Genomic DNA, 22,358 nt, shown 5'->3' with positions numbered 1-22,358 from the left:
TTACTGTACACCAAATATCATAAAAAGACATAAGAATAAACTTCCTTAAATGAATTTTGAATACCTGGTTCATGAGGGCTTGGAAGGTTGATGGTGCATTGGTGAGTCCAAAAGGCATGACGAGGAACTTATAATCACCGTGATGGGTTCTGAATGTCGTCTTTTCAATATCTGCTGGATGCATTTGGATTTGGTGATATCCAGACCGTAGATCTAATTTTGAGAAGAATTTAGCTCCATGCAATTCGTCCAAAAATTTGTCAATTACAGGCATTGAGAATTTATCTTTGATTGTAATTTTGTTTAATGCCCTGTAATCCACACACATATGCCATGACCCGTCGTGTTTATTGACTAAGAGCACCGGAGAAGAATAGGGACTATTGCTAGGGCGGATGATCCATGTCAAAAGCATTTCATTAACTATTTTCTCAATTTCAGACTTTTGAAAATAAGGATACATGTATGGGTTGACAGACACCGGGCCATGCCCACTCATGAGAGGAATGATGTGATCTGATTCACATTGTGGAGGTAGACCATTATGTTCGGTGATAATATCTTGAAACCTTTTTAACATACACCAGATCTCGTGTAGAATGGCGGGCTTCTCAATTATTTGCAACATGGTATTCAAGCATGTCATTTGAAGTAGCACTCCCTTCGTAGTCTTCCTAGCAATACGTCTCATATCAAGGTCTTCAATCAGCCGGTTTTCGAGTATCGTCAAGCCCTACAACTCAATGTCTTTTCCACCTATTTTGAATTTTATTTGTAGTTTAGAAAAGTCCCAATTGATGGGTCCCAATGTTTGTAGCCACTGTGCACCCAAAATAACATCATAGCCTTCTAATGGTAGTTAAAAGAAATCAACATAAAGTGAAATACCTTGCAAACTTATCTTGACATTGGAGCATTTCCCTATGCTTGAAAGTCTCTCTCCAGAGCCGACGCCACCTCTAATCATCCTTCATAATGAGGTTTTAATCCTACCCTCTGGGATAGATTCTCATTGTTGAAATTATGGGTACTCCTAGAATTGATGAGGAGCGGCCTCCACCTATCTGAGGTGTCTTGTGACTCTCATTGTTTCTGGTGCTTGAATTCCAAAAATTGCATGAAGGGAGATCGCAGGTGTTGTTGTTGAGTCATCTTCATCATTCTCCATGACCACATCACCATTGATTTCCTCCGTACAAGCTTCAATCAAGAATATTTTCTTGCAACGATGGCTTGGGTTCCACTTGTCATTACAGTTGTAACAAAGACCCTTACTTCTTCTTTCTTGTAATTCTGCAAATGCCATCTTTCTCACCGGAATGGTCGCCTGGCTGGAACTAGTATTCCTATTGGGGGAGAAGGTGGGCCGTGAGACAGGAGGAGCTATTTTTTTTTTAAGATGGGATTGAGCCTCAAAGAGGCGTGCTATGCTAATGGCTCCTGAAAGGGTATTTTCAGGGTTGTGGGACGATTTGCCCTCACATCAGCTTTCACGCTTTCGTGCAGACCGCTCACGAAGCAACTGACTTGGCGAGCTTGAGGAAGATGCCCCAACTTGAACAACAGCTTCTCGAACTGTGTTTGGTATTCGCGTACTAACCCTGTTTGCTGCAGGTCGGTGAGTTCACCGAAGAAGCCCATAAATTGATTTGGACCATAGCGAGAGTGGAGCCCTTCTTTAAATTTATCCCAAGAGATGGAACCTTTCAGTTATTTCAAGAGCTAGAACCACAGTTGGGCTTCTCCTTCAAGATGGAAGGATGCCAATGATACTTTCTCGTCGTCAATCGTTGCATGCAAGTAGAAGAATTGCTCGGCCCTACAAAGTCAGCTTGTTGGGTATTCATCTCCATCGAAACAAAGGAAGTCCAGCTTTACCATTTTTGGGGTGTAAGAACTTGTAGAGCCACCTGACTGAAAATGACTTCCATATGATTTTGCTTGCGTGTGATAATTACCTTCATTCTCTTTTGTTGAAGGTGTTGTCATCTGATCTATCTGAACGTTGAGCTAGTTGAAAAGCTCACCCATTCGACGCATGATATCCTAATGGCTGGTGGACAGTGAGTTTATGGTCTACTCGATTTGCTCAACCCGTTGTTCCATGCCTAGCTTTTGATACCACTTTGGTATGGCCAAGGTGTTCTTACCTTTTTCAATGGTGATAAATAAGAAGAAAGAGAGTTACTTCAAGGGAACTTAAGCCTCCAATACGTAACAAGTTGAAGATAAAATCAACCTTCTGATCGTGAGTTGTTTTCTTCATTAAATAAGAGATTACAATAACAAAAATAACTAAAAGGAGAAGTTTTAGGCTAAACACTCTCTAAGAAAGATAACAATCAGCAACTACTCTAAAGACTCGGTATCCACAGATAACAACAATAAACTTAGAAACAAACTTCTCTAAAGACTCGGTCAACATCGTGAGCTATTATTCTCTCCAACTGTAGTAGTAACTTCTAATTGTCATGCTTTGCGCGCCCCTGCTGTGAGGCAGATGTAACATCTTGATGCATGTAATTATTCATTTATGTTGTCTTGGCTAGCCCATCATTCTCACTACGACTTGTAGCGTCGTGTAAGTGGGAGTGTTCATAAATTTTGTTTTACATCATAACTGACTTATATTTCCATTCCAAGACTACATTATAATTACTTCTTATGTTGAATTCATATTTTTCAGTGCTTTAGAGAGTTTTGAGTATGCTAGATCTATGTTTTATTTTGTGAAAGTAAGCTTAGGTTCCTGATATATTTTGGCATGTAACAGTATCTATGAGGGAACCTCGATTACGTACCACTGTGACCCTCAGACTTAGTTTAGGATTCACTTTCATGATGAATTTTGTCAAGATATCATACATTTACCGAACGACAACTCGTCTTGGGCGAACATGCAAAATTACCAAATTTCCCCTACTTCAGGGCTAGGGTGAATGTCTTCCCTAAGGTGATCCTTAGAACACATTTTTCATTATTTTTTCTTCTGTTTTTTTCAACAATCATTCGTTTCCTACCCTAACACATCTAGTCCTTGGTAAATTATCAAGTTTATATTTTATTTTGAGTCAAGATGGAGTTCTTCCAACTCATTGTCCTGATTTTTCTTTTCTTCTTTTGTGATTTATTTTTGCTTCAAAGCTATATGGTCAAGACTTCCTGCCACTTATTCACCATCCAGAGATGGGTTGAGCTTTTATCCTCAGTCCAGGTTCAGACTTTAGCCAGCATAGGAGTATGGGAGACTTGTAGGATTAGGCCCTTCATTATAAACCACTCTCTTCGTACTAAGTTTTGTCTTCGATGGAGAACGAAGACAAACTCTATTCCTTTTCCTACTGGTGAGAGGAGTCATCGTGGTTAAGATTATGGGGGTTAGGGGTGATGGTGAACCTTTTATGAGTATTACCCTTGAGGAGGTATTGATCACCGTGAGGCCGTCAAGGTTCTCCTAGGAGTAGCGCCTCCTGTTGAGAGTAACAAGAAGGGAAAAGATAGCATTTATCTCAGATGGCTAGAAAACATATTTGGTGATGGAGTAAATGCGAGAGCAAGGGTTTAGAGGAATAGCCAATGACACAGGTCACAGAGGATACCACCTGCTTCATTCAAGGATTTGGACTGTGACGGTGACGATGATGAGGATGAGGATAGTGACTAGATTGATGAGGATGAGAGGGACATCAGGAGGATCATAATTGGTGACTCAATATGTCTAGAAAAGTATACTAAGAGATCATTTATTTTTGGTACAAGGAGGTCAAAATCACTCATGTTCGTCAGATTTTAAATTGGATGGCTGTAAGTGTATTATTGATTGGACTCAAAGTTCAAAATTCGTTTATCAAACTTCATGAAACACCTCAAACCATCCAATTTGATATCTAATTGCTAGGAATAATTATGCCCTCCTTGTAACAAAGATAAAATGGTCTAATTGTATACAATCACGTATGCTTATATCAATATTAGAATAGCCTAGGTGGAAAGGCCATATATGTATTGAGTGGTGGCTGCAATTTCGAAACCCCCAAGCCATTTTTTCTTTAGCATAAACTGCTATTTGTTAATTAACATTAAGAAAGACATTTTTGGTAATTTTATTTATTTTAAATATTTTATAAGTGCGTTATTGTGAAAAGTATGAACAATACTCAATTTGTTAATTAATATTTACCAAAAAGGAAGTGCAACTCTAGCTAAGCAATTTAAAATATAGGGAAAATTAAGTGAATATCTGTTTTATCTTATCATTATGAAATTATTTAAAACTATGTTATTATTCATATGTTCATTTTTTGAACTACATAACAATTTTTTTTTAAAAAAAAAGACAAAACTACCCATTTATGGTTTTTCAAAAACCAAATTTTAAAAAATTTTGGTTTTTGAAAAATCGAATTTCACTGTTTGTGGACTCAACTAATTGGCCTTACCCTATGTATGGATTTTTATCAATATTATGTATGCCCAAATATTTAAACTTGAACATGAATTGGCTTTGTAGTTATTATGCATGTCTACACTTTCACGTTAAGGGTTTGAGTGCTTAAAATTGGTTGCTTAGTGGAGCGTGCTAATGATTTTTAAGTAGTGTAGTTTTTTGGTTGACCTCTTTTGGCCCTTCTCTCTCTCTCTGAAACTCTTTCAATTTCATTGGGACATCTTTGCCTGCAACCTTATGGAAGCATCAAATCTTTAAAGCCTCGCCATTGATACAACTGATCACATCAAAAGCTCTCATGGGAAAACGAAATATTTTTGGAAAGAGGAAGGACTCCTAGACAGATCTTTCTTTCCTTCTACGGCTTGAATGATTTTTGCAGCAACAACTTGATGAACCTCAAAACCCTAAAATTTCATTAGCCATAGATATTGCAAGTTTGCAACTCTTTTAAAGGAGGCAACAAAAACCCAATTTCTCTGTATTCGACTCATGTGACTCTTCAAGTTTTTCATGATTATAGGAAGAAGAACAGAGGAATCTCTCTGAAAATTTCGTTGCCTGAGCTCTTACGGTCTTCTCGCTGAGGCTCTCTCTCTAGAAGAAGATATTGGCATTCATTCCTTTCCCCATTCATTTCTCTTATACTATCTATCATTAAGATTATCGTAAAAACAAACTCGTTTTCCCCATACGTTTCTTTTAGCAGATCATAAAAAGACTCCCATACCTGTTTTTAATTTATTATAATTCAAAAAAATAAAACCCCATCATAGAATCAGCGGGATTTTAAACCAAAACCTCTTGAAGAGACATTTATGCTTTTACCATATGTTATTTAAGTAATTGTAATAAATGCAGGTATCATATTATATATAAGGAATATGAGATTTGGACCAGCAAATTTAAAGATAAAGGTTTTGGTTTTTCAAAAACCAATAAATAAATAAATTTGGTTTTTGAAAAACAAAAAATAAATAGTTTCGTCTCTTAAAAATAAAATTCTCACGAAGTTCAAAAAATGGACATATGAGTAATAATGAAAAAAATTTGGTAGTTTCGTAATAATGAAAAATAAAATGGATATTTAGGTTATTGTCCCTAAACTATATGCCATATATTATATATTTATTTTTTGAGAAATTTACAAAAAATATGATCTTATTTTTGAAATTTAAAAATAGTCTCTTATATTTCAAATTTTATACTTAAATCCTACTTTTAATAGCATAAAGTGTGTTTTAATTTTGTCGATTTTCTTATGCACTAGATGAATCTCAAATTTGGTACAGCCATACACCTCACCATCACACAACTACAAACAAATATTAAAAAAAAATTAAAAGTAACAAATGACTATAATACCCCAATATCATTCAGGGGTATTTTGGAAATATTATGCAATTTAGGTTTTTTAAAATATTATTTATATGTGTGTTATTGTGAAAAATGAGCATTAGCATGTTCAATCTTAATCTTATGTAAATTTATTACGCTTTAAATAAGTGAAACTTGAGTTTAAAATATGAAATATATTGAATTATTTTTAAATGTAAAAAATAAAACATAATTTCTCTCTAAACTCTCTCTCTCTCTTGTCATATTGCCAATCTGGTTGATTCAGATTACCTATCTGGACGATTTGTATCTAGATCAGTGGGCGGCCGTTCGAACTTCGAACCAAGTTTTTAAAACACAGGAGCAAATGATTTGTAAATGTTAGACCAAATGTGTTATACACATTTGACTGGATAGGGGTCCAATATTTTCTCATGAAATATAAAATAGAAAAGTATACAGTCCAGTTATTTACCTTTGGTACAAAGAATTCATCACTAAATTTGAAATGGGGGAGCTAAGGGTGAGATTGACTAAGCTCAATGCTTAAATAAAAGTTATTCGAACTTTATGATACACCTCAGCTATTTAACAACTAAATCACACCAAAAACAAATTGTTTTATACTATAAAATCCCAAATAAAATTTCCCTTGTTGACCTGACCTAACCCAACCCGTTATAAAATATACAAAATATATATAACATGCAACATATAAGTAAATTTTTTATTTTATTAATTTCTAGACCTAGGTCTACGTTGTGTCCGGGTCGAAATCTCTTCAACCCCCCGACTCAAATCCAGGTCCAAGTGAACCCTAGTCGAGTCCGTGTCGAATAGGTATATGGATTAATTAACTTTTCTTTCAGTGGGTTTTTCTTTCAGTTGGTTGGACCCGACCTAATTTTAAAATGGTTAGTGATTTTTAAAGTGTCAGTAGGCATAGAAGCCACAAAATGCAATAAAAGTATAAAGAGTGCTACCACAACTCCAACCGCTTTCCCATTTTCATAAATGTTGCATGTCGTAAATATCACTCTATTAAATGAGGATCGATATTTTGCACATTTTAAAGATTGATTTCATGAGCACAGTTGAAACTTACCTAAACATGATGGGCCATTGTAACGGTTGTAAAGAAAAAGTTACAGTCCGGGACCATTATAACAGCTCCATGCCTTTTTAACCTTACTTTAACAACCATAGGAGCCAAAAACAACATGCTCAAGGCATTTTATAATTTGTGAGATTTTGATAAAATTTTAATTAGATTAGTTTATCTTTAGGTATGACTTCATGCTAAGGTCAAATGTATAGGTAGCAGAGTTTTAAAGCATTTCCCTATGTTCTAGATATTTATATTTTCTATATTGATAAAGGCCTCCTCATTTCTTTCATTTTTAGGAAATTTATTAGATTATTAACAATTTAACATTTTGCCTATATCTTTTGATTTAATTTCAAAATATATATAATGAGTTGAAATATTTTCCAAAAAAGTAAATTGCTTTTGTACAAGGAGGTCACAACTATTCCGACTCATTAGATGCCAATTGGATAGTCTGGGGTGAGTCACGAAGTTCGAGATTTTTTTTCTCCTGAACTTTATATATATTCAATATCACTCTTACAACCACTCATTTTAAAATTTAAGGGACAAAAGTGATTATAACCTCCTTGCATGAAAGATAAATGATATCTTTATAGATAATCCTATTGTTAGAATTCGAGGGAGCATACATGTACAAACATTGAATGGAAATGGAGAGAGAAGAAGAGAGAACACAACATTTACGTGATTTAGGCCGAAGCCTTATGTCTACGAATCCAAAACCCAACGGGTCACATCTTCACTATTTTTTAAAAACTGTTTACATCAATAAGTACCTATATATATATATATATATATATATATATATATATATATATATATATATATATATATATAGGACAATCATATAATTACAGAAGATATGGTATAATTCTGGAAGATAGAGGTAAATAGTCAGACGTCTTATCACCAAACTAACTTGATGATCAAGTAACTTTGATTTGGTCTCTTTTTATCTTCTAGATACCTAATCTTATCAAGAAACGTGGTCTCTTCTTATCCTCTAGATACCTAGTCTTTTCAAGAGATATATACCCATACATCCATAATGATGTATATCAATATGAAACCGATATATCAATATCCTAACAATCGCTCTCAAACTCAAGATGATTTACCCATACATCCATAATGATGTATATCAATATGAAACCGAGATATCCATATCCTAATACTCTCCCTCAAACTCAAGATGATTTGACACAAAGCAGTTGGAGTTTGGACAATACTAAGTTGCCAAAAATGAGTAGTGATCTTCAGATTATTCGGGATCGAGTAAAGAAAAACTTGATTATCAGACATGATCGAGTAACGGAAAACTCGATCATCACACAAGATGGAGTAACAAAAAACTCCATCATCCAATAGGATTGAGTAACGAAAAACTCAATCTTCAAACAAGATCAAGTAACAAAAACCTTAATCATCAACCAGGATCGAAAGATTCGATCATCGAATAGAATGCACTAGGAACTGCTCTCTCAAACGGTACTACCGCCGATCTCTGAAAACAGACCATGCTTGCAATTTCGGATTACTGGTTAGGAAACAGTTAGAGAGAGAGGTAGGTTACGTCAAGGAGGGTCAAAAGTGGCTGGAAAATAGATAGTAAGTGGCTACGGCAAAGAGGTTGCGACGAGAGAGAAAATATGGTGGGCACAAATCTATGCCAACAGTAGAGCCAGCCAGAGGGTACTAAAATTTCCAAACCTCCGATATGAGGTTGGCGAGTTTAGAAATTTCTCGACCTCAGATATGAGGTTAGCTAGCTTAGATCTGTGTCGATGAGTCTATTGCTTTAATACTATGTTAGAATATGTTAGAATTCGAGGGAGCATACATGCACAGACATTGAATGAAGAATGAAGAGAGAACATAACATTTACGTAGTTCAGACCGAAGCCTTACGTCCATGGATCCAACACCCAACGTACTACATCTTCACTAATTTTGGATAAATGTTTACATCAATAAATACATCTATATATAGAGGACAATCATACAATTACAGGAGATAAATATGATATGATTCTTGAAGATAGATATAAATAGTAAGAGGCCTTATCACCAAACTAACTTGATAACCAAGTAACTTTGACTTGGTCTCTTCTTATCTTCTAGATATCTAAGAGATTTGGTCTTTCTTATCTTCTAGATACCTAATCTTATAAAAAGATATATACCCATATATCCATAATGACAGATATTAATATGAACCCGAGATATCCATATCCTAACACCTATTGCGAAGTAATTCATCTCTTGTGGGTATTTTGGTAGCCTTTTATTTTTTTAGACAGAGTTCCAAGTGCCTCTCTTTTTGTGAGCTTATTTCTTGTATCTCTTTGGTGCCTCTCTTTTTGTGAGTTTGTTTCTTGTATCTCTTCGGTTGAACTTCTTGTCTAATCACTTATTACTTAGGTTGTACTTGATGGTTTGGTGAATGCATAATCCTTCAATAATTTTCTACAAAGATTATGATCCATAAACTCTAAATTTATGGGGGTCTTCTAGTAGTTAGTATTCCATGAGTTGTTTTATACATTAATAATCATTGTCTTCTCAAATATAAAAAAGTAGTTTTTGGTCATGAAATTTTTCCACCTTGAAGGAAACATTGATAATTTTCACTCTTCTATTTTTATTTCCTTTTTCCATTTTCTTAAGTTAAAGCTGAATTTAGGAAATGGTATTTGACATAATAAAGCATAATATTTTTTTCTTTTTTTTTGGGGTGAATAAGTATAACAGAGTTGAGTTTCATATGGCCTTCAACAAGGTATGGTTAACCATGATCTAATACTATTGAGGGCACAATAAAGTTGCCATTCTTTGGCCTTTAAAATTGATTTGGAAGGAAGTCACCCTAGCGCAATGAGAGGCTACACCTATAGTTCCAGTGACTTCTAAGAGTTAATTTTGATCACCACAATCATGAATTTGAAAAAATGGATCCTGAATAGAATATTTTAAATTTTTTTATGAATCATCCAAAACTATTCACTTTAATTCTTTGTGGATCCTACACTAGTGATAGAGATGTAAAACCATGGATCTGAAGCAAAAATATATTTAGAGTGACTTAAATGTGTTTCAGACCCTAAATCCATCTTTAAGACAAATTTTGGAAGGAGACCCATTTTAAATTTTCCCTATCTAAGAAAGATTGAAACAGATTATCTCTACAACAACTGTATAGCTACTCCAATGCATTGTACCTACCAAATTCAACATGACCTAGGAAAACTCACATCCTCATATAGGGAGACTACAGAAAGAGGTAGTTGGTCCAATTGGGCTAATCCATAGCTCCATCAGAGCTGCCATGCTTCATTGTCCTTTATCTTTTAAAAAAAGTATTTTTCATGATTTATAACAAGAGAAATTTATCAAAATGGAAAAATTTTATATAAGGTTGCAAGCTTAAAATGTAGAATTACAGATGCACCTAAAAAATCTATCAAAAATTTTGTTTTAATGTTGAAAAACTCTCTAATTCATCATCTAGAGATCGAGATATATGAATATGAAAAAAAAAAGTTTTTTCGTCCCAGAAATAGTGTATCTTGCAACACATTATCTAGATTGTCCATTTTCAAGATTTTCATATGTTTATAGATTTACTTGATTTTAACTATTTTTGTAGTTTAAAATTTTTCTAATTAGATTATGAAAATATATTTTAAGATAATCCTAAGACTTTTTTACAACAAAATTACATGTTATAATAAAATTGGCTGCCAATGTTTTACAACAAAATTACATGTAAGATTTTTTTACATCAAAATTAGATTTTTTTTTTTTAATTCAGAAGAATTGGCTGTCAATTGGTGATAAAAGTCGTTGGAAGCAATTGGTGTGAAAAAACTCCCGTACCTAATCACAAAAGGGGTTTCTTCATGTCATATGTATCAAAGCAAGCCCTTAGTAGATTCGCATAAACCCTTCAATACATAATGACCATGGCAAACTCTCCAACATTTACTAAGTGATCTTCACCATGACTTTTATGTGGTTCACATATTTGGTATGACTGTTATATATAAATCTTCTCCTCCTCTTATTTAACAGATTAAATAGAGATATTTTCATGATCAATGCAAAGTGACTATTTTAGATGAGACAATGGAGTGCTACTCCACATGAGATCTATTTTCATGATCAATGCAAAGTGATGCCATTTTAGATAAGACAATGGAGTGCTACTCTACATGAGACAACAGAAGATACCTATAATGAGCCGTAGTTCTTACCAAGAAGTTCTTGCTATTCCAAAACTCTTATTTTGTTGGTAGTGAAGAGATAAACTTTCCTTTCTTTATTTTTATTTGATTTAATTTTCCTTTTTATTTTGTTTTGTTTACCAAATCCGCTTATTTAAATTCCTTCAAACCTAGATTTAATTGCCATGGATCACACAAACTTTGAAAGAAGAAAAAAATAGTAGAGGCAATTAAATAAAAAATTTTACGACAATATAGTTCAATTTTTAGAAATGCTTCATTAGGTAACTCATCTAGAATTTTTTTATAAAAATTTCTGAAGTGCCTTTATTTTGGTTTATGAACTTGAGCAAGCGAGTACATTATACTAATACTAGTGGGATTACGTGTGTTGTAGGTATGAATAAAATTGGTGATCACGTAAATGTGCAATTGAGAATAAGTAGATATGGCATTCATATAAATAATTTTACAAATATGTAACAAAATAGTTTATTAATATGCAATAAGAGATCACGTAAATAATCACATGATTTTACAATAAGAGGGTGTGTCGATATGCAATGAGAATAGATGAATAACAAATCAATAAGAATATTTGAATAACAAATCATTCAAATAAGCAATAACTTGTGCTTATAAAGTTTTATGTATGGGTGCGGTTTGTATAGAGCCTAGGCTCTAAACAATCAAATTAGAGCCTACCTTCAAATAGTATCGAGAAATGTGGTTTCAATGTTAGAAATCTTTGTGATAGCCTTAAAATATATTTTCATCTTTATTTATTAAGATTAAAGCTTCAAAAATAGTGTAGATCGACATATCTATGAAAACTTGAAAACCTTGAAAATTGACGATCCACAAATGCATTACAAAATATACTGTTTCTAAAACTTGAAATCCATTTTTTTCTCATGTCCATGCATTTTGATGTCAAGATGAGCAATTTGAGGATATTTGGGCATTAAAACAACCTCTTTTAGTGAAATTTTGAGGTAGACTCTAATTTGATTGTTTAGAGCCTCGGCTCTATATAAACTTTTCCCTTTATGTATTCCTCAGAGAAATAGTAGTTAGACATTTAAATTGAAGTCCAATGGAAGTTTTAAGATTGTTAAAACAAAATAGAGGCAATAAATCATGAAAACAATTGTGTTGTAAACAAATGAGCGTATAGAAATTCAAACACATGAGGGTATAGAAATTCAAAGCAAGATCTTACCTCTCCCTCCCTCCCTCTCTTATCTTCCCTCTCTACTAAACCCAATATTCTAGCCAGTCATTTGTTTCTTTCTATCAATGGATCTAGAAAAACATGGGTCATGTGAAAAAATTATAATAGTTGCGAAACTTCAAATAACATCTCATTCTTTATTAATTGCTAATTGAAGACGGGCTTTACTTCCCTAAAGTAATACACCAATAATGTAAATCTAAATATTGTCTCTGAAAGTCAATCTATCTCCTAAATCATCCTCTCTCTTTTTTTTTGTTTTTCTATCTATCAACTTTCCACAATTTTAGAGGACCAATTTATCTCTCTTTTCCCAAGCAACCTCACTATCTTTCTGTCTTCAAACATATGCTGTGTGATATCTTTCCAAAGCCTAAGAGATAGATGGAAAAGATGAGACAACAAAGATGATCAAAAGAGGATCGGGTGGAGAGTTAGATATCCAAATAAGGTTCACTTGGATATGAAAGCTATTTATATGGACGTAACATATACCCATTTCCTGGTATTATATAGTTGCTACAAATTTTGAATATGCATTGAACAATAATTCATTAAACCATACAACAAATGAGATAGGAGTAGTTTCTAGAGTTATGATTTATTTCCTATTATATAATATCACTACAAAGTTTGAACATATGTTGAATGTACGAGACAAATATAATAATCATTATCGTAGATAAATATTAAATTACATAAAAATGAACATATGTTATTTGATTTCATGGAAGTACAATATGCATGATAATAAAAAATAAATTAAAAAAGAAAAAAAGAAAAAAGCAAAGCATACATGCATGCATGGGACCAATTCTATTGATTTTTTGTAGTTTTATGGGTGCATGCATGGACTATTATAGATAAATAAAAATATATATAAATAAATTTATTTATCTTGGAAATTATAATTTTTTTCTGAATTCTCTGTTAAGGTCCCAAGCTGGACCACCAAACTCGGGATACTCAATTTAAAAATAGTCAAACAAGGAGAAAAATACAAAAATTTTGTTTTATTATTTTATTGGTACTACTAGCTCAAACCTTTAGAGAGGAAAGAAATGACCGTTTTTTGTTCTTGTGATCGAGCAGCTAGGGAATGAGGGCTGTGAAGACTCTACAATTAACCATTAAAATTTGAGTCAATAACTTCATTTTCAACTTCCTACTTTTATAATAATATTATATTTCAGTAAATATTTATATGGAAGGAACTCCATGATGTTAATGAATATGACATCTAATGTTTAACTATAGTTAAAATGAAACCATTGAATGCTCCTGCTCTACAGAATCTTGCTCTACTTTAATACCCATTATTACACGGGAGACTAAATCTTGCTCCACTTTAATACCCATTATTACATGGGAGACTTCATCAAAGCAAACACTATGCTATTCCATTTATTTCGTGTAGAGACTAAATCATGTGATATCTTACAAACTATAAGGCATTAAATACAATTCAATACTGATTAAAAGAAAAGACTCAGATATACGTCAAATCAGGTGATATCTTAAAAACTATAAGGTCTATATTTTGTATGTGATCTCTGCAGCAACCAATGATCAACTCCAAACCTTGAGGGAGACTTCTACCAAGGTCAATGAGTTACATACTGGAGTAAATAATCAATTCAAATGTAGGCTCTCTAAAGTGCACATATTACAGAAGTCAATGATCAACTCAAAACCCAGAGAGAGATGCAAGGGAGAGAGAAAGGCAACTATATATATATATCTCTAGAGAGAGAGGCAACTATATATCTCTAGATTTTGTATGTGATCTCTATTGCAGCAACAACTCTAATCAAGAACTTCTCCCCCATGTACCCTTAATTTCATACAATAGCAAATGTCCGAGTAATATGGATAATAACTAATATGGGCTTAATTGATAAACCTTAATGGACAGTAATATTGTTAAAAGTGATATTTCATCACCAACTCTGATCAAGAACTTGCCCATGTACTATTAATTTCATACAATAGCAAATGTCTGAGTTATATGGGTAATAAATAATATGGGCTTAATTGATAACCCTTAATGGGCAGTAATATCGTTCAAAGTGATAATTAAGAATGCTTGTGATCAGAGATTTAAAAAACGGTGAGTCGACCCGGAATAGCCCAGGTCGACACCGAAAACGACCACCCGTGTTGGTTCCTATGGAATACCAAAAATCGGGCATGTCTAGAGAGGAATCGCAGGTTCTCAGCGATATACTATAGTGAACCGGAAATCATGCATGTCTAGAGAGGAATCAGAATATCGAAAATCGGGCATGTCTAGAGAGGAATCGCTGGTTCTCAGCGATATGCTACAGTGAACCTAAAATCGGGCATGTCTAGAGAGGAATCGCTGGTTCTTAGCGATATGCTACAGTGAATTGGAAATCGGGCATGTCTAGAGAGGAATCGCTGGTTCTTAGCGATATGCTACAGTGAATTGGAAATCGGGCATGTCTAGAGAGGAATCGCCGGTTCTCATCAATATGCTACAATGAACCAGAAATTGGGCATGTCTACGGAAATCGGGCATGTCTAGAGAGGAATCGTCGGTTCTTAGCGAAATGCTACAGTGAACCAGAAATCAGGCATATTTAGAGAGGAATCGTCGGGGGGCTTGTCTAGAGAGGAATCGTCGGGGGCATGTCTAGAGAGGAATTGCCAGTTCTCACCGATATGATGCAGGGAACCAAAAATTGGGCATGTCTAGAGAGAAATCGACGGTTCTCAGTGATACGCTAAAAAAAACTAAAATTAAATATATGCTGCTTAAAAGCAACTACACGTGGCAACCTTACCTCACCTCAAACATCATGCTGCCTAACGGCTGCCACACGTGGCACCTCACCTCAATCGTCATATGGGTTGCCTCCCATGCTTTTATGCGTGCACCAAGAGTCCTTATCACACAACTATTTATTGAGATAAATGTTACACTTGTCCTTCGATGTGGGACAGTAATATAATGTATATATTTATTATAGAAAGAAAAGCACCATCAGGTGATGTGGTGTAGTTGGTTATCACTATTGATTTTAGCTTAAGCGTCTCAAGTTCAAACCCTTTAGGCGCTATCTATCTAGTGTTATTTTTTTTTTTTTGTTTTATTTTTCTTTTCAAAAGAAATAAACCCTAAAATGGACTATCTATGCAACTTACGCCCACCCCAAATTTTTTTCTCGCTTTTTTCCCCAAAACAAGGAAAAAAAATAAGGGAAAATTAAAAAAAAAAAAACCCTAAAATAGAAATAAAAGGAAAAAAAAAAAACCCTAAAATGGACTATCTATGCAACTTACCTCCACCCCCAATCTTTTTTCTCACTTTTTTCCCAAAACAAGGAAAAAAATAAGAGAAAATTACAAAAAAAAATCCAAATTGGGCTATCTATGCAACTTACCCCCACCCCAATCTTTTCTCTTACTTTTTTCCCCAAAACAACCTTTCCTCGCAAAAACCCCTGAGGTACAAAGTTGTTATTTTTTAGATGGAACGGCCCTTCCCGTACAAACCAAATCAATTCGCGGGTCCCAAGTAGCATATTGTCGGAGCGTGTCTTTGCACTGTATGAGCGCTGTGGCTGAGACTTGCATTGCCAGAGCGCACATTCAGAATGCTGGAGTGCTTGTTTATACTATCGGAGCGTGGTCCTCCATTGTCAGCGGGTTGTGGCTCTAGAGACTTCATTGCTGGAGCACGTCTTTGTACTACCAGAGCGAGTTCTCATAATGCCGAAGCACTGTGGCTCAGACCTGCATTGCCGAAGCGCACATTCAGAATGCCAAAGCGCGTGTGAAAACAGGAGAGAAGGCCGTATAAAAACAAACAGGGGTAGTTTAGTCTCATTTCATGCTACTTTTGGGTTGAGGGGTTATTTGTGAGGAAAGGTTGTTTGGGGGAACAAAAGTGAGAGAAAAGATTAGGGTGGGGTTAAATTGCATAGATAGTCCATTGTAGGGTGTTTTTTGTAATTTTTCCAAAAATACTGTTGTCAAAAAAAATAAAAAGGAAAACATAAAAAATAAAAAGTAATACAACAAACATTTTTTGTAAAAAAAATAAGTAATACATCTTTTTATTTTTCTTGTCAAAAAAAATAAAAAGTAATTTAACAAGTATTTCTTGTCAAAAGATAAAATAAAAAGTACCTTGGCAGTATCATTTTCTTATTTTTCTTATAAAAAAAAAAAGGTAATAAAATAAGCAAAAAAAAAGGTAATACAACATCTTCTTAGTTTTCTTATCAAAAAAATAAAATAAAAAGTAATACAACAAGTATCATATTTTTTTTCTCAAAAAAAAAAAGGGTAATACAACAAGTATTTCTTGTCAAAAAAAATAAAAGTTATTTATCAATACAACAATTATTTCTTAATACAACCTAGGATTAAATGTTGTAATTATATTTTTTTATTTTTATAACATGGTGATCTTTAACATAAATTTAAGAATATTAGTTTAAAAATAGGGTTCATAAAATGAGGCCATTTGAAATCTCTCTTTCTACTAACAATCTCATCCTCTAAATTTATTCTAGAAACCTAAAAAATTGAATTTTAAAAAAATTAAAGTGTTATTTCGAAAATTGGTACACATTCTAATAATTTACACATTGATAATCACATTTATTTATTTATTTATTAATTTATTTGCATTATAAATCATGGAACGAAAATTGGTATGCATTCTAATAATTTCTACATTGATATTCAAATTTTTTTATTTATTTATTAATTTATTTGTATTATAAATCATGTAATATACTATTTTTCTTACAGTTATCAATAATATATTTTAAATTAAATGATATTATAATATATTTTGAATTTTTTATTATTTGTATAATAAAATAATTATAAATTTTGAACCAAAAATTTCAATTTCAGTATACAATATTATATTTAGTTAGGTTGTAATAATTTTGAATTATAGTTAGTTAGGTTGTAATAATTTGGATTTTTTTTTAGCAGATTAGGGTTTTCTGACAATTTGAGATTTTAGTGGCTATTTTTTCATTGATTTAATTCATTCTTTTATTGTAACCCATGTATGATTATATACTTCTTCCATGATAATTATTACTAAAAAATAACATTATAATGAGTTTTAATAATTTTTTTGGATTTTTTTAAGGATTAATTCTACCGATTTAGCCGATTTCCAATATGGATCGCCGATTCACTGATCCGGATGGGTTTTTGAGGTGCCCGATCCGAGGCACCGATCTTTTTTTTAAACCACTGCTTGTGATCATACAAGTGTAGCATTGGAAAGTATGACTCTGAGAGGTGTTTCGGTTGTTATCCACCGTTCTTGTACATGAGAAAAAGAAGCATTAAGAAGCATCAGGAAACTTCTTTCAAACTACCAAGTTTCCAAGACTGATTCAGTGACGAAATGATATGGCCTTATCTATTAAGTCCATGATTCACGAAAACTTATGCTCATAAACATGCAGTACAAACCTATTTCAAACTATCAATTTTTCAAGACATTTAGTGATTGGTTCATAACAATCCAGTTGAGGAACCGGAAAGGAGTAGTGGCCAATGGGCCTTGTATGGGTTGGGTTTATGTGGCCTTTAAAGGCATTATGAGGGCTTGTATGAGCATTGTATATAGTGAAACATAAACTTAGTGGGAGTGTGGTCTTCTTGTGGACCATACTAGGCAAATGCAATTTACTGATACTCGAGCTAGGCTCGACGTGCTGGGCAAACCAAATTGGAAAAACCCAAGGCACATGAGCATAGAGATATAACCGAGGAGCCCTTGATGAGGTTAGAGTTTGCCCCAATGAGAGCCAAGGGATTGTGTGACCCTTGTGTGTGATGATAGTCTATAGATACAAGACTAAAATATCATCATTATATCATCACACCGCATGTATATAGATAGCCGTATTAAGATAGTAATCCACCATTAAGGGTGCAGCATATACATGTGCGAGAGATTACCTCCATGCACCATATAATCATGATTGCATCATGGTCTAGCGATCATCGTTTGTATCTAGGAGAGAACCTGAAATTCACATACTATGATTATGTCCCCTAGTCAATTAATTGACTTTAGCCGTCCAATCACAAGCCCATACAATGGACTGTAGGTCATGGGAACTGCTAGATCAATTTGAGAAAGCTAGTATAGATCGTGGTCTACAGTAGAAGGTGGAGTGCTCATGTGTGTTGATTAAATCCTAGACCTATTCGGATCTGATTCCCATCAAAATTTATTTTAATTTAAATAATTTTATGTTATTTGATTTTAAAAATGTCTATTTGAATTTTTATGAATTTTATGATATTTTAATTTTGTTATTTGGATTTATAAATCAAGAGAAATTCATTTTCTAAAGTCATAAATAAATGCAGAAGATTTAAATCCTAAAAATTCAATTTTATATTTCTAAAAATATGTGGGACCTACCATTACACATGGGTCCCATTTAATAACTTTTATTTGATTGGGTGGGGCCCTGGGAGGCCACAATGGATACCATGCCCCACCCATGTGGAGTTGTGCACTTGCTAAAATATTGTGAAAGGCATCTCATGCTAGTTAGTTTTCCTTTTGTGGAGAGGAGCCTACTTGCCATAAAGGAATGAAATATGTGATTTTAGAAAATATTGAAAATCAAGATGGTTTGATTGAGAAAAAAAGAATGAATATTTACTATTAGATAAAGTAAATAAATATTTTATTTATTTAACTTATTTGATGGGAATAGATTTAGGAATGGGAGGATATGGTTCTAGCACATTCTTTAGTATCTTAATGGTGGATCTAAGAAATGGATGACTCACATCTCTCACTCCACAAGTTTCCTTAAATCGACGGTCAATATTTGCTCCTACGATTTATGACAAATCCTAATGCATGAAAAATATATAAAAATAATCATTCTTCTCCCACAATATCTATACCTCTTATCTCTCTTTTCTCTCTAAGATTAAGATCTCTCTGAGTCTCTCTCTAAGGGGTATGCCCCACCCTTGGATAAGATCTCTCTCTCTCTCTCAAGCTAATCTAAGGGGCATGCCCCACCTAGCCTACCTTTCTCTATCTTAAACCCTAGCTAGCCTAAGGGGTCACGCCGCAACCTAACCCTCTTTCTCTCTCTATATTGAGTAGCATACATAGACTAGGTTAATCTCTCTATATTGGGTAGCACACCTAGACTAGGTTAATCTCTCTCTTGTGGGTTATAAAGAAGCTCGATTAGCTTGTGATTATTTAGGTGGCAAATGGATCATCTCTTAGCTAATACCTTTCTCTCTTCTCTTTTTGATTTCTATCTCTCATAGGCATCAAGTCAAAGGGCTTAAATTAGTCTAAAACATTGAGGCTTTAGGTGGGTGATTCTAGATCGGGATTCATGTGCCTTGAATGGGTTTTGCTATAAGAAGAAGAAATCAAGAGACCGTTCAAAGATCTTGAGTACCATTGGAAGGAGGAGACTCAGCGTGGGCTGTAAGAAGCCTGGTTGCGGTAATCTTCAGTACTTTTTTTGTTTCTTGTACAGTTATTTGTTATGTCTTTCATTCCCAAGCATAGGTTGTATCTTTTCTTTGTTATTGAAAGAGAAGTTTTTGAATGACTTCAAGTTATTGAGATCTTATTGTATTTTTTTCTTTTATTTTATTTGAAGTTATTATATTATAAAAAGACTACTTGTGAGTGATCTAGGCCGTGAAGAAAAGAAAATGGATTGAAAAAGAAAAAAAAAATTATGATATACTCTAGCTAGATCACATGTCCTTCTTTCAATATGTACAGAAGTCAAGGGAAAGCGTATGTCACTTTTGCCCTTCTCTTTTTGCATGGAGAAGTCAAGTTCCAAAGAAATTATACATTAAAGTTAGCCACAACAAATTTTCACAAAGATTCAAATAAGAAATTATACATTAAAGAACAAAAGATAACCAACATTGCAGAGTACTTCTAAACACAAAATTTAACAAAGTTGAGAATAACGAAACAATAAAGCCTGACAAATAAAAGAAGAAGGATGAAATTATATAAAAAAAAAGAAAAAAAAAAAGATAAAACAAAGAACAAAAGATAACCAACATTGTAGAGCACTTATGAACACAAATTTTAAGGAAACCGAGAATAACAAAACTATAAAGCACGACAAATAAAATGAAAACAATGATGAAATTCTATGAAAAATAAAAAAGATGAAACAAAAGGAACAACAAAAGCTATGCAAGTGGAAAAATTTTGGTAGTATAAAAAAGGGAAGTTAAAGATAACCCTTGGAACCAACTTTCTAAGCATGCCCACTTTTTAAATGATATCACCAACATTAATACTATTTATTTTTACATCCATCCCCTCAAGTAAAATAGTAAAATATTTTAGACAAAAATGCCCCTCTAAACCCATATTGTTTGCACGCAGCCCACCTCATTTGTTAAAATGAAGCCATGTGTCAAACCGGTTTTTGTCCTATTAAAACCGGGCCAGCACATATCGTGTCCAAACCAACTTCATTTTAACTAATGAAGTTGATCTTATGCAAAGTGTGCCAGTCGGACTTCTTGTACGTATTAAAATTGGTACAACACATATTGTGGATCGGGAGGGGCAGAAGGTGCAAAATATGTGGATAGGGAGGGGCATTCATCCTAAAATAATAATAATAATTTTTTACTTGGTGGGCTAGGTACAAAAATAAATAATATTGGGATTAGTGTATCAAGGGCCTGGTTGAAAAACTTTCAAAATCTGTCTTTTTCTATATTTGTTTTAGATCCGTCTTCTTTTGATCGTATTTTCTATAAAAAATGTTCAAATAGAAAGGATGATTCTTTGCCCGTTGAAACAACCTATCTCCATGAAGAAACACCCACGGATGTCCATGAAGACGTCTGGAATGTTTAGAAGGTGGTTACAACACTGTTGCACACTTAAAATTCCAAAAGGGAACAGCCAAGGAAACATTAGACCTATTGTTAGTACAAAAGAAAAAAAGGTGATAGAGATTTCAAATATTAGAAGCTTATGAATAAGTGGAAAACTTGGTGGACTAATGGTCAAATTTTATTGCATGTAATTCAAATTACTTTTTTATGTATTAAAAATTGATATCTATTTTTTAAAACTTTATGTATGTAATTTTGACCTTTTTTTTTTTTTCAGTCAATGATCAACTAACTATTTTTATATTATAAATTAACTCGATGATTTTTTTGGTTGGGGACATTTGGGTTTCTTTCTTTTTATTGGGATTTCCACATGTTTTTTTACATGGCTTTTTGGGTCTTTGAGAAAATTATTTTTACTCGAATTTTAAAGAAATAATATTGTCAATTTTCTTTGTAATTTAATTTCTCAAAAATTAAATTATTTTATGTGTGTTCATACTTCTAATATTTATTTATTAATATTTTAATAATTATTGACTAATTATTTATATGGATGTTTGAAAAAAATGGATTGTCTTAACCCAATATAAATAGGCCGCTAGCTTTGTTTCTTTCTTTCCTAAAAATTTATAAATCTATGTATAATTGTTTTATGCTTCAAAGTTACTTTTATGAGCAAATTTTTAGTATTCTGAATTACAAATTTTTTATATTTCAATTCAATAAATTTTCTCTTTTCCAATATTTTGAAAACTAATATAATTTTAAAATAAAAAAAATTAGATCTCCATTATAGACCTTGAAATAGATGTGGAAAAAAGAAGGGAGAATCTCTAATAACTGCGGTGAAAGGGAATCTGCAATATCTCAATTCATTTTTAAATGAAGGTACCACAAAGAAGAGAACATAGTAAAACCCAAAATGGAATGAAATAAAAAAGAAAAAAAAAATCCCAAATCCCTTTTCATTATCGTCAAATGAAATTGGCAGTAATGGAGAGAGAGGGTGGCTGCATCACTGACGATCATTTCATCCAACTGTGATTACTTCAATGGACTATGGTATACCATAGTCCACATAAGACTATAGTGAACTTTCTAAAGAGATAGGGAAACCACGCTATA

The 22,358-nt window shown here is 33.2% G+C and overlaps 1 long non-coding RNA gene across 1 annotated transcript; it reads right to left on the bottom strand.

Moving 5' to 3' along the window:
- Positions 1–396: 396 nt before the first annotated feature.
- Positions 397–2,235, bottom strand: LOC148782228 (uncharacterized). The gene is made up of 2 exons (XR_016053198.1): positions 889–2,235; positions 397–756 (listed from the first exon to the last, which is right to left on the bottom strand). It is a non-coding gene; the product is annotated as an uncharacterized LOC148782228 (long non-coding RNA).
- Positions 2,236–22,358: the final 20,123 nt, after the last annotated feature.

This window comes from Amborella trichopoda, chromosome 4, assembly GCF_054954075.1.
Source record: "Amborella trichopoda isolate Santa Cruz 75 chromosome 4, AtrichopodaSantaCruz75HAP2 v2.0, whole genome shotgun sequence".
In the NCBI taxonomy this organism is placed as follows: domain Eukaryota; kingdom Viridiplantae; phylum Streptophyta; class Magnoliopsida; order Amborellales; family Amborellaceae; genus Amborella; species Amborella trichopoda.
This window is presented reverse-complemented; position numbering and strand designations above follow the sequence as displayed.